A 13994-nucleotide genomic window follows, 5' to 3' on the forward strand; every position below is an offset into this window, starting at 1 on the left:
TGGAGGAGAATGAAAGTAGCATTGAATAGTTATGATGTCTCAATCATAACTATTGGTCAAGATCTAGGTCAGTCAACATTGGTCAATGCTAGGGTTTGACCAAAATCATGCATTTTATGTTTATTAGGAGTCTTCTATGTTTTGACATGTATTTCTAGGCATTTGAAGGCATTTAGAGTGAGAATCAATGAACGTTGCAAAATTGACAAAAAAAGTTGTCATGCAAATGTTTTTGTTTCTGAGCAACTTTTGCCTTCCCAAAAAATTACAAAAGTTGCTCGGCAACAAAAATTGTGGCATGACAACTTTTTTTGTCAATTTTGCAACTTTTATTGGTTCTCACCCTAAATGCCTTCAAATGGCTACAAATGCATGTCAAAACATAGAAGACTCCTAATAAACATAAAAATGCATGAATTTGGACAAAAAATACCTTTTTGTTTACTTTTTCAAAAAGTTTACAATGACAAATTAGACTCAAGCACTTGATTAAACTCAATTGCTAATCATATTTAATTTGAATTAAATACTACTTGAGAGAATCATGATGAATAAACATCTTCTTGAAGGAGGGTAGGTTTCTCAAAACCCATGAATGATCTAAAGTAGTTTTCAATGTATTGTAGATATTTGAAGTTGACCAAAGCATCCGGGAGAGGTCCCAAGTTATACCATGTCATCCTTCTTCACATTTGTGTTTCATGCGGGTTGAATTTGGGGGGAAATTCTATGAACTGAATGGGAAAGCCATAAAATATAATTCTTGCTTCCTTAATAAAATAGCATCTAAGAGCTTTCGTAGGACATTCTATTTAGAAAAAACCACATGTAATGTGAGATATACTTACCTAGTCTAGGAATGCTTCATTCCATCATTTTATCAAATTAGTTGTAACCTCCCCATTCCAATGAGTCAATAGTATGAAAGAGCTGGCTAAAGCCCTAGTTTTTGGAGTGCAAGTATTTATTCCTACAATGTTACCATGGGACATGTTTAAAATATTTCCCTAGGCTTTTGGATTTGGATTGTCACCATGGAGATTGAGGGTTAGGGAACTTCCCAACGGAATGTTTATTTGCTAGCTACAAAGTGGGGGAGCGAGTTTGGTGCGAGAATTGGCCACATCCCTTCAATTTTATGGGAAATGGTTGAATTGAGGGGGATTTGAGGGGGTTGGGGATTCCTCCTCTATGATTTAGCCTTTGTCTGATGCTCCTTATGTGGCATCCTCATGGGACTGTGTTCTCTGTGATGAAGATGATGAAGAATTGAGTGCCTTGTAGTTTTAAATACGATTTTTTTCTGCCTTTTTGAGATTATTTTGTACCACAGTTGATTGTCTGATATCCATGTAGCAGGAGGTCTAAGGGAGAATATGGTGATCTCCATCTACCATATGTAGCTGAAGGAGAAATTGATCAGGTTGGAGGGATACAACACAAATGGTCACAAGGAAAATTTGAGAGATCATGATCAGTTGTAATGTCCACAAATTGGGTTCATTCAAACACAAGAATACTTATTCTATGCATTGGTTCTATCAAGAAAAAATTATTAACATAATCAAACAAAAGTTACCTTCAACAACGCTGATCAGAAGTGGTTCCCTTCAACCCTCCCATGTGCTTGCAATTTGCCACATCAAAATAAAATGAAGTTTCACTTTTTTTCTTTATATCCCGACAACGTCAAAATTCAGACGAAAGTACTTAAGTGTCATCAAATTTTTGACAACAAACTTAAGTTGCATTGAAATTTTGACAAACATTTCAAGCATCATCAAAATTTCAACATTTGACTGTAGTCAAAAATTTAGGTCGAAGATGGGACCCAAATGTACAAGTGCAACTATTCACCAAGCTTCAATGAAAAATCTACTATCTCAGTAGCTCATAGCATCAGTCTCAAAAAATCCTCCCTTTTGCAAATGAGAAGTGAGGCCTTTATATAGGTCCTTGATTACTGCGGATGGCCCAAATGATCACAATAACCGATGGCCCAGATCATGCCACATCAGCCCTAATTAGGCTTAGGGTAAGAAAATGAATCTACATTAATGTAATAAGGAATCCACCACTATAGTGGGTAATTAATTCCCACTATGCATGCCCATTCAGGAAGAGATTAAGGTGCAATAAATGACCACCAAGGACACCCTCTATACATTAAATGTATCTATCCTTGATTCCCCCACTTGAAGGCATGGAATTAATCCAACATTGTTTCCAACTCTTTTGTACTGATGCTTGGTACCAATTCTTGCTTGAATTCCAAAACTACAACCTCTCTTTCTGCCTTCCCTGAACTTTTCTCCCAATCTGGTAGCAAGTCTTGAGTGGTGTGTATGGTATTCGAGAAGATGGAAAAGTTCTTGAAATAATCTCTTTCAAAAACATTCAATTGAAAGAACTCCCCTAACTTGACTTTCAGATTATCCATTGTCATTTCATCATCTACCAATCTCTATGATAACAAGGATGCAATTGTGTTGGATACACCTTGCTTGATGTTGTCAACAATCTTCTTCCATCGAGTGAACTCCTTGGTGAAGCTCTCAAACATTTCCTTAGTTGTGATTACTACACTGTACCATCAAAGGAAATTGTAGATGTCCCCTTCACTTATAACTCAACCATCAATCAATGCTTGCCTTGGGGTCTTCATCAGATTCTAAATATCGAAAGTCATTTCATCTTGGTAAATATGTTCATCCTCTCATGATTCCTCCATGCACTAGATCCTAGAGAGTAAACCTAACACCCTAGTATGTATTTGCACAAATTCATCTGCATTCTTGAATGCTTCCACCTTAATTCCTTCAACCCAAACCTTCGCACCTTGAGCATTTTGCTTGATTCTATTAATAGCATCAACTACCTCGGTTGAAACATCATTCAGAAGGATAAATGATGGACAATCCTCTCTTACTAGATGAGATAGGTTGTTGATCTGATGCCACAATAATTTGATTTTTCTTTTTTTTTTCAGTATCCATCTTCTAGCTTCTTTAATCTATCTTTCAAAGCTTCAGTAGAGTCACCAAATCCTTCTAAGGTTTTCTCCCAGGAGGCACGACTGAGATTGATTTTTTGTGACCTAGTACTCATTTGCAGCAATTTGATTCCTACCCTTGTCAACTATAGGAGTTTCAATTTGAAAAATCATGGACCCCAATTCTCCTTTAACAACCTTAGTGTATCTTTTTCCTTTCCCTTGCTCTTCTAATCAGTTTGCTCGGTCCAAAATTTCCTATAATTCAATTGCCAGATCAACCCCCTTTTTTTGACTCTTCTAAATTATTTGCTTCAACCATTTTGGAATGGGTATACTCTGGTCCCCTATGATCACCAATTGTTATTTCCTTTGGACTACTTGAATTTCGATCTCCTCTTCACCTCCTAGACTATCTATCGTCACTTTAGGAGTTGCAACTTCAATATTTGGAAACTGTATCATTGTTGCATGAGATTCTTCCTCATTTGGACCAACATCATTCTCCATCATTTCTCTCTCTAAGATTGTAGTGAGACTTTCCTTTGTAACTATATCTTGATCTCTTCCTCTCCCTTGCATGGATTTTTCATATGCATTTATACTTAGTCTATCATGTACTAGCCTGGCCAAAGTTGTCTCTTGCTAAAATCTCCTTATGCTCGTCTCTACTTCATGTCTTTCAAATGTTTCTATCTCTAGAACACTCGAAGTGCAACTAGGAGAAGATGGAGCATTTCCAGATTTATGCTTCTTTAGTTGAGGCTCTTATTTGTCCCACTCCTAGGATTATTTTCTTGAGCTACCTCATTTCCCTTCCCAGTTCCTACATCCTCTGATGGAGCTCCTCTTTATTCAATACTCCCTTTAGATATTTTCCCTAGTTGTTCATCCCTAAGTGGTCAATGACCAATCAAACAATACGTGAATCCATTTGTTGGTGCAACTAGCTTTTCAAGCTTACGCTGAATCAATTAACCACTTTATAAAATCTAAGATAGGCTTTGAAAGAGTGTCCAAATCTGCGACTTCTTTCTTTTTCCAATCATATGGATGAACTATAATTTATGGATTGAATCATTTTTGCATCACAATTGGATCCTCCTCCATGTGATCAAGAACCTAGAATATGTTGCACGCTCTGATAATGTTCAATGACAATCTTGAATGCATCTTCTTTCTAATCTCATGCTCATTCACAACATTTGCCCAAAAATTCTCAAGTGAACTTTATGTTGATAATTTGATCCTACTACTGATGTGATCATTTTGAAGGGATCAAAATTAGACCTTTTTAGATAAAGGGGAAGAAGAAAGAAGTGGATTTCATCTGATGATCTCTCTGCAACCTTCCAACTTGGGCACACCTCAGTTATTCCTTCTACTATGGAAATTGGGAACTGCAATCCCAACTTCTTCTTCCCTTTCTAGATCTTTCCATATATTGTAAGTTGTCAAGTAAGTTCTAACAAAACCATCTTAATTGTTGGGTATATGGAAAGTTTGTATGACGCCATGGAAAATCCCTGAACTTAGATGTATGAAAAGGTAAAAAATTGAATGAACCAAGCACTGTAATCTTCCACCAACTTCATTGCGCCAATTGACAATAACATATGTAGTCTCTTTTGTAGTGTTCTTACTATGCACATGGAAAATGCATCATTATGTGAATCCATTTTTTGGTGCAACTAGCTTTTCAAGCTTACGCTAAATCAACCACTTTATAAAATCTAAGATAGGCTTTGAAAGAGCATCCAAATCTGTGACTCCTTTCTTTTCCCAATCATATGGATGAACTGTAATTTCTAGATTGAATCATTTTTGCATCACATTTTCATCCTCCTCCATGTGATCAGGATCCTGGAATATGTTGCATGCTTTGATAATGTTCGATGGCAATCTTGAATGCATCTTCTTTCTAATCACATGCTCATTCACAATATTTGCCCATAAATCCTCAAGTGAACTTTACGTTGATAATTTGATCTTGCTATTGATGTGATCATTTTGAAGGGATCAAAATGAGACCTTTTTGTATAAAGGGGAGGAAGAAAGAAGTAGATTTCATTTGATGATCTCTCTACAACCTTCAGACTTGGGCACACCTCAGTTTTTCCTTCTCCTATGGAAATTGGGAATTGCAATTCCAACTTCTTCTTCCCTTTCTAGATATTTCCATATATTGTAAGTTGTCAAGTAAGTTCTAACAAGAACATCTTATTTTTTGGGTATATGGGAAGTTTGTATGATGCCATGGAAAATCCCTGAACTTAGATGTATGAAAAGGTAAAAAATTGAATGAACCAAGCACTGTAATCTTCCACCAACTTCATCATGCCAACTGACAATAACATATGTAGTCTCTTTTGTAGTGTTCTTACTATGCACATGGAAAATGCATCATTAACCCTCACATAATTGTAAGGAAACTCAAGTGCAGAAACAACTTCCTACACTAATCTCTTAAGGAAAGTATTGTGCAAATTCCTATTAAATCCTTACAATTTCATATTCGATATTATGTAAACAATAATATTGTAGTCAACCATGAATATAGAAAATAGATAGAGAAAGAAAACACAAACACAAAGATATGCCAGTTGGGAAAAACCTTTTGGTAAAACAACCCTACCCCTCCAAAACCTGCACAACCAGTCGCAACAAAACACTACCAACAATACACTTTTCACACTCTTCTATCTACAACCCTAAAGTCACTTGCATCTTGCACTTTCCATTTTAGGGCAACTTCCAAAGAAGAACCGTATTAAGGTTTTACCATTCTTTGAAAAAGTAGGTATCCAAAAAAAATTGAGTATACAGTACTCAATGATCAATTGTGACATGTCTTCATGTCTTCACCCATCATCATATCTTCCAAAGATAGCTCTTACGCATCATAGGAATCCATCATAATCGTTTCAGTCATGATCTCCTTACACACAATTCAAGATGTTGACACATGCAAGTGGAGTGACACATCAACATGCCAACTAGACATGTACACTCACACTTAATTACATTATTTGCAAAAAATACATTTACAAAACAAATAATAAGAATAGGAATTATCCAAGGTTGAGACACCTTATTCCTAACAATAATCGTCCCTTGAATATCAATGTAGCTATGGGTAGCACTCACGAAATTTTAGGCGTTGAGTTATGCTCCCAATCTGTCCTTTGCATCTCAACCCATCATAATTCATCTTGCGTGCTAGCATATAGACGATGTAAGAGATCATGTAGAATTTTCTTGTGTGTTCTAGATTTATCAATTGTTCATTCAAGTTGCCACTTATGAGCCCAAACTAATCTATCATTTCACCTTCTTCTGCCACATGCTCAACAAAGTACCACATCCAAGATTCAAATATAGGAATGAGGTATGCCAAAAATGCGGCTAAGCATCATGATCATGTTAGTATACTCCCTTTGAAAGTCGAGCCATACTAGTTCCTTAGGAATCTTGGAATGATGTGATCTGCTCTTTTTCAACCATCTCTTGTTGATTCTTTCTTCGAAAAACTAGATTCTAGCAATGTATTCTATGTGCACACTCCTATGTTTTTGTGGCAATCCTCAAGTGTCAAGGAATCCCAAATGCTTTGGATATGGATGCCAGAGAAAAATCCATGAGAATATTTTGTTTAGAATCCCTACTCTTTTTTTGTCTCTAAGAGTATAGTGTTTGGCACATTCCACAATCAACTCTAGATGCTGAAAAGAAGGAGGGAAATTAGTTGTAGCAACAATTCCACTCCTTACAATTTTGATAGCTAGGTGTGTAGGATGATGGTCATTGTATCCAAACATTCTTTGATTGAATTCTTTCAAATCAAGGCCGCCAAGGCTTGTATCACCAATATCTGCCCACTTCAACATGATTTTGGATTTTGTGTAGAATCCTCTACTTTCATTCTTTATCAATTGTCCTTGTATTTCTCCTATTCCATAGCGTTCCGACATTCTCCCTACTTGCAAAACAGAACATATTCAAATGTAAGAATATGCAAAAAGCATAAAAAACAAAAACAGTTTCTCCAGAAGACAATGATTTTGGAACTTTTTCAAGATTTCCAAATTCTTCTCCTTGGAATTAACTTTTCAAGATTTTCCCTAGAAACATGCAATTTTCTACAACTTATTGCAAAGGTTTCTTTCTGATGAAATTCAAAATCCTTTGTCACGAATTCTAAGTAAATTTCTTTTCTCTCCACAATGATCTCAAAAATTTCTTCAAAAAATCTTCCTTCTCACAAACTCTCCAAATTTCACTCTTACTCTCAATTCACTCTTCAAATTCCCTTGTGAGAAGGAAGAATGAAATGGTTTGATTATATAAGTCATCCTTCTAAAAAAGTTGTGATTAAAGTTGTAAGCTAATATTAGGCAGTTGCTTTATTTAGCCATCAAGATTGTTATTTCTATGTCACTTGTCGCTTTTCTCCTTGTTTTTCAAAAAAGTTGTTGTTTTGATGTTTTAGCTAAGTCCTCATTTATCCAATTTTGATTTTTTGAAAATTAATTAATTAAAGTTAATATTTAATCAATTTTCTTGTTTTAATGCAAAAAAATCAACTTTTCTTTCAAATTTTTCTAATTTAAATTTTTAGAATATTTTTAAAAATAATCAAATCAAATATCAATAAAATTAATATTTATTTTATTTTATGTAAATTCAAAAATCTTCGAAAGAAAAAAAACACTTTTAAATCCATCTTTTCCATCCATGAAGATTTTGCGAGGATCAAGAATTTGTCCACAAGAATAAATAAATAAATCCGAAGCATAGTGGAAAATGTGCTTAAGAAATTAGGCAAAGGAGAATTTTGAGGATGTTTTGGATTTGTTCGTCATGTACAAAATCCACGATATAGAGGTATTTGCAGTCCATAAAGCGAGGGGAGCGCATTCTGGAAGGGCAAAAGGAATTTATATTTGACCCTCCTCCATCGTCAATGACCTGCGCTCCACTACAATCCACACCGCGCATAGTCCTGAATCGCATCCGACTTTATGATCTCTTCTTCAACATCCACCACCACCGAAATGGGATTGTCGAACATTGAGCCCATTTCCATTGTCTGTTTCAAGTTTAAACATAGAGTAAATAGCATATTCTTAGAATTTTCCAAATTGTTGATTTGGGAACAAACACCTATGACCATAGTGCATGAACTCATTTTTTAAGGTTGACATCGAAAAATATATATATCATCACTTGTTGAGGAGGTTTGGTGCTTTTATTGGATGAGGTAGTTGGAATTAATTTATAGTCCTTGTATCTTTTTCATTGTGGTCAATGTCCATCCCAATATTTTAATGGCATGCAACAAGTGGTTTTGCAAGGATTCTTAGCTATAGCAAAGAGCAATTTTGATCCACTTGTCTCTAATCACAAGTTCCTAGTTTGTGTATGGTTGTCTATTCTTTCTCTATTGGTCACATTGATGAATTTTGCATAGATATATCAAACTTGTAATTGCTACATTATGTTGATAGTATTGGTTTTGATGATTCTAAGTTCTAGATAATATTAGAGAACTACATTTTGGGGATTTCCTTACATTGTAATGTCAGTGAAAACGTTATATTATAGGGAGAATCTCACCTCCCTCCCTAGCTCTAATGTGTATGAGGTGTCAAATAAATTATGATGATTCATTTATGGCTCAAGGGTATGATCGTAAATCTTAGTTATGTTTGTGAATATAACAAGAAGTGGGGAATAGATGCCAGCATACTAAATGGATGCATGGAATGCAACAATTTACGTCATAGGATAGTTTAGGGGGAGAAGGAAACATCCTATAGGAAAGTTCGTGTAATGTCCCTCTCTTGAATTACCTTCTAATCTATGTTAAATTCACAAAATCCAAATGAAAAAAGGAACTCAATATAGTTAGAGACAACCCCACATAGGAATAGGATGAGATAAACCTTTCTTGAAACCTTCAACCAAATTAGATAATAATATAATCATAATACACGTAATACATCCAATTTTATGGTTGAGTAAAATACACTCATGCCACAGAATTCTCATGGGCTCAACCATAATGAGGGTTTGAATAGGAAGGACATGATGAGGTACCCTTATAATGTGACCCCAGGCCCAAGAGTTGAAACATTGTCCCCCTTTGCCTCATGTAGTCCTAACCATGCTCTTGAGGTGGCGTACCTAATGGAACACATACATCATTTTCCTTAATCACGTTGTCTTTGATCCTCTTGTGATCGAGGATCCCTTTCTTAGAGGGAAGATCGCAATACTGGTGTACCAAGCAAGGCACCATTCCCCATTATTGCACTTTCATTCTGTGATACGATTGATTATTGTAGGTGTACGATATTGCCAATTGTATAGATATAAACATAGATTCACTTGGATATATTTATCATACGCATATAGATATGTTAGAGATGAAGTATGTGAAATATGTTTTCATGCACATTCATTCAAATATGTATAGGGGGTGTAATTTCTCTTTCATACCATAAGGATTGAAGGTACTATTGCAGCATGATTTGTTGGATGATTATCTTGTTCTTGATTAATTAATGTTGAATTATGATACTCATATAAATGATTGATTGATTGTGTTCCTTTTCTTAGGTGATTTGAGGTATCAATGAGAGAGAACTAAGTAATTGTTGATTAGATGATTGAAAAGTGATGATATATGTTGGTTCAACATATTGATGGATGATGATTGAATGAATATTAATTTGATTGAATGATACTTGATTGTTGAATTATATGTTTTCTTGATCCCAAAATGAACGAACAATTATTTGCTTGATCTTAGTAATTGTTTCTTATCGTCACGAGGGATTAATGATAGTTGGACAAATGAAGGATTTGTCTTGATCCTAATCCACTAATGCTTAGAATGGATTCACCTTTATCTTTTCTTAGCAAGAAGGTTTATGCCTTTCATAAGATTAAAGTCGTCATTTTCCTTTTTTATTTGAGAATAATAAGCAACTCTCCAAATTTATCCCCATCAATGTCCTCAAGTGAACCCCTCCTTTTTATATCTTTCAATGAGAGGGGGAGTCCCGCCTATTCAACACACCTACCTTTTACAATGGGCTCACCCTTTTACAATCACCACCTTTTGAAAAGTCACAACCTTTCATCATTCATGTCCTTTGAAAGAGACAATCCTTCATAATTGCCCCTCTTAAAAAGTGTCGCAATCCATCATAACTTTTTGTCTTTTGGAGGAGTCTCCTTATTTTCTTCTTCTATTAATTCTTCATTGGTTCACACCTTCCCTTTTCTCTCCCTTCCTCTCTTCCCCTTTCAAATGAAGTTATCGTACCCATCTTTGTATCTAATGTTTTAAGGGAGACAACATTTCATTCTATATCTTTTGACCCTTCATTAACTTAACTAAAAATTTAATATCTTATATTTTTATTTTATTTTTAAATTAATTTTAATTTGTTTTATTCTTTTATATTTTATATTTTATATTTTATTATTTTTATTTATTAAATCATATTAAAAAGAGGACATTACAATCCATTGTGAAGTTGAACCCAATAAATAGGGCATTGAAGAAGATCACCATTAGGTGAGAAACTTCACTTCTTCTAAAGCTAAGATGTTTGATGGTGATAATGTTTACTCAATTGTGAACATGTTACACTCAACCTTTAAGTCTTAAGATTGGTTATTGCATTTATTTATTATTTGGTTTAAATAGTTGCCTACTATGTGAAGTTTTCTAGTGGGACCCATTAATTTGGTGGCACCCTACACTAATGTCTATGTCGGCATCAAAACAAAAATTTGATGTTTTTAATAATTAAATTAAAAAATATTTTATAGTTGTATCTTAAATTTAAATTTAATAAAAAATTGTAGTTTTGATGCTGGCATAGACATCACCACACCCTACTATCTAAATCTTAAGATTGACGATTGCATTTATTTATTATTTGGTTTAAATAATTGCCTACTACGTCAAGCTTTCTAGTGGGACCCATTAATTTGGTGGTACCCTACTTTGTAGTAGGCGCAGATGAAGCCTACAAAATCTACAACATGCTTAATGAAAGACTTGCATATGAAATCATTGAGTGAATCTTACAGTTATAATAGGTTGTTTGTTGGTTTTAGATAGTTTGTGTAAAAGGTGTGGGCAAGTGTGCCACCTAGATTTGGGTGCCAATGTCTTGCTCTTATGTCTAGAAGCTTCCAATAACTTGTATAATATTTATAAATAAGATGTTTTAAGAGTGGTCTTAATATGAAGTTTTTCGCAAGCGATGCTATGGTGCCAAAATCAATTCAGTGTTGGATTCATTGCTAATGACTCCTATTAAAGCGGCCTAATGCTAGATATTGGAACTTTTTTTTTCTTTTTTCTTTAAATATGCAGAGTACCATACTTTTAGAGTAGGATTTTTCCTCCCAAAACAATTTTCCCATATATATATGTGTTTACTGTGATAATTTGATTGTGTCTTTTGGCATTTGTTTCTTTTATTGTAGCAATTAAGATTTGTATAAGAAATTGCATTGTTCTCCACTAGATTAGTGTTTCAAAACACTTTTATTTTCAACGGCAACCCATTAGAGTTGGTCGACGAGTACAAGTACCTTGGGGTAGATTTCAACAACAAGCTTCGCTAGGAAACTTGTAGAGCAAAAATTATTCGAGGAGGATGGAAAGCGCTATACTCCTTATAGAATAGATGTAGGAATGCATAATTATGGGATTGGAAAACCAAAAAAGTGCTCTTTGACTTGATAGTTACACCAGTGATCCTCTATAGATGTGAGATTTGGGGCAGCAACATGTTGGATTAGAAATGGAGACAGGTAGAAAGAATCCAAAAGCATTTAATCACCGACTGTCTCAAAATTAAAACCACAGTTGCCTATGAGATCCTATTGGCAGAAACGAGCATCTTCCCATTAGAGGCGGCAACAATGAATTATGCTATTTACAAAAAGCTCAAAGTATGGAAAGTCATTGTTGGTCTAAGTTGATCATGGAAGAGAGGCTGGATAGAAGAAAGAACACATGGATGAAACAAAATGTTAAATGGATGGAAAAATGGAATATCGGTATGCATGAATGTCCAAATAACAATGTTGAGATAAAGAAGTTTGTGAAGGAAAAATTATGGAGTTGCATATGGTCAAAACAAAATGGGTGCAAAAGGAACTATTATAGCAAAGAATTTAACCCAACAATAGCCCACAAAGAGAAAGCATACATAAGAGCAAATATCAAATGGAGAGCTAAAATGCTCATAGCGCAACTTAGGATGGGCTCACTGTTGGAATTAATGTTCCAACAACAATCAATAATAATTGTTGCACATGTGGCAAACCTTGTTGAGTTGTTGGTAGCACAAGTTTAGTTTAGGTGTGAGTCAAAGAGTTCTAATTTGAATCAAGTTCTTATTGCAGATATGTTTGAGTTAAGTGTCCATAAGTTTCAATTAGTTGTCAAGTTTGTGTGTGTTATCAATCATGTAGTAGTTTGTCGTCAACCTAATTAACAGACATTTAGGAATGTTGTTGGGTCAAGCTATTGTATAAATTTGCATCTATTATTCAATAAAAAATGCTAGAAGTTCCTTCTTTCTCTATTTTGTTTCTGTTGTTCTATTTTTCCAATATGGTATTAGAGCTATCTTTCTATTAAGTTTCGTCTGTTAGAAGAAAAGTTGTTAAGAAGATGAAGCCAGGAGAAGAACCACTAGAGAATTATGATTTCATTGAAGAATTTGTTTGATTTTGAAGAGATCAATGCTTTGAAAAATAGGAAAAGAAGTGGTAGAGTCTAGATAGATGCTTGAATAATTTGAGGTGCTATAGGATCGGAGAAGCTATACCTTTACAAGGGTTATGAGGCAATCCATGTGGAGATGGTGTGTCCAATAGTTTGGGGAGATCTGAAAGTTTGGAAGCTTGGCACCGTACCTTTACAAGGGTTGAGACATTTCATGTGGAGATGTTGTGTCCTATGGTGGTTCAAAGCTAGAGGATAATTGCATAACTATGAGAAAGTCTTACTCCTCTATAACATATTTTCAAAGTATAATTTCTACATAATATTTCCTTTAGTTGTCACATTAAGTGAGGGTGTTGGAGCTAGTGGTCCAACAGTAGTCAGTAATAATTGTTGCATATGTGACAAGCCTTGTTGAGTTGCTAGCAACACAAGTTTAGTTTAGGTGTGAGTCAAAGTTCTAATTTGAATCAAATTCTTATTATAGATGCGTTTGAGTTACGTGTCTATAAATTTCAATTAACTGTCAAGTTCGTGTGTGTTGCCAATCATGACATAGTTTGTTGTCAATCTAATTAGCAATCATTTAGGAATGTTGTTGGGTCAAACTATTGTATAAATTTGCATCTATTACTCAATAAACAAAAGCTGGAAGTACTTTTTTTCTCTGTTTTGTTTCTGTTGTTCTATTTTTCCAATACTCACATCATTTGAGATGTGAAACAGACAGATGGAAGATACCCAAGGAAGAATGGGAGGAGAGAATATGTATGTTTTGCAACACAAGAGTGGTGGAGACCAAGCGACACTTTCTCATGGAGTGCCTAACACACAATGACATCCGCTCCAGCTATCAAGATATTCTAGAAAATGGCAATTTAGATACTCTTTTTGTGGAAGAGCAATTGGACAAGATAGCAAATTTAGTGGTCAATATTCACTATCGAGGGCAGACTTAAAGAAGTAACTCCAAAAGGCCTAATTTTTTTTAATCTTGTGGGGGTGCTTGTCTTTTGCCTTGTGGGCCCCATAAGCCGCTTTGGCCTCACAGGCGTTATTAAAATCTTTCATGCATTCATTCAAAACAATCCTTATTGAAAACCATCCAATTCACATAATGATGAGTCTAGATTGCAACAAACATGAGTGAAGTGCCACTTTGAGTATGATTCCACGTGTTATTCCTCTTCCCTCATATATTTCCTTCCTCACATGGTGAAATTTACAATCAGTTATCAC

The sequence above is a fragment of the Cupressus sempervirens genome, chromosome 10 (assembly GCF_028749045.1).
Source record: "Cupressus sempervirens isolate cs-2001-9-10 chromosome 10, ASM2874904v1, whole genome shotgun sequence".
Lineage (NCBI taxonomy): Eukaryota > Viridiplantae > Streptophyta > Pinopsida > Cupressales > Cupressaceae > Cupressus > Cupressus sempervirens.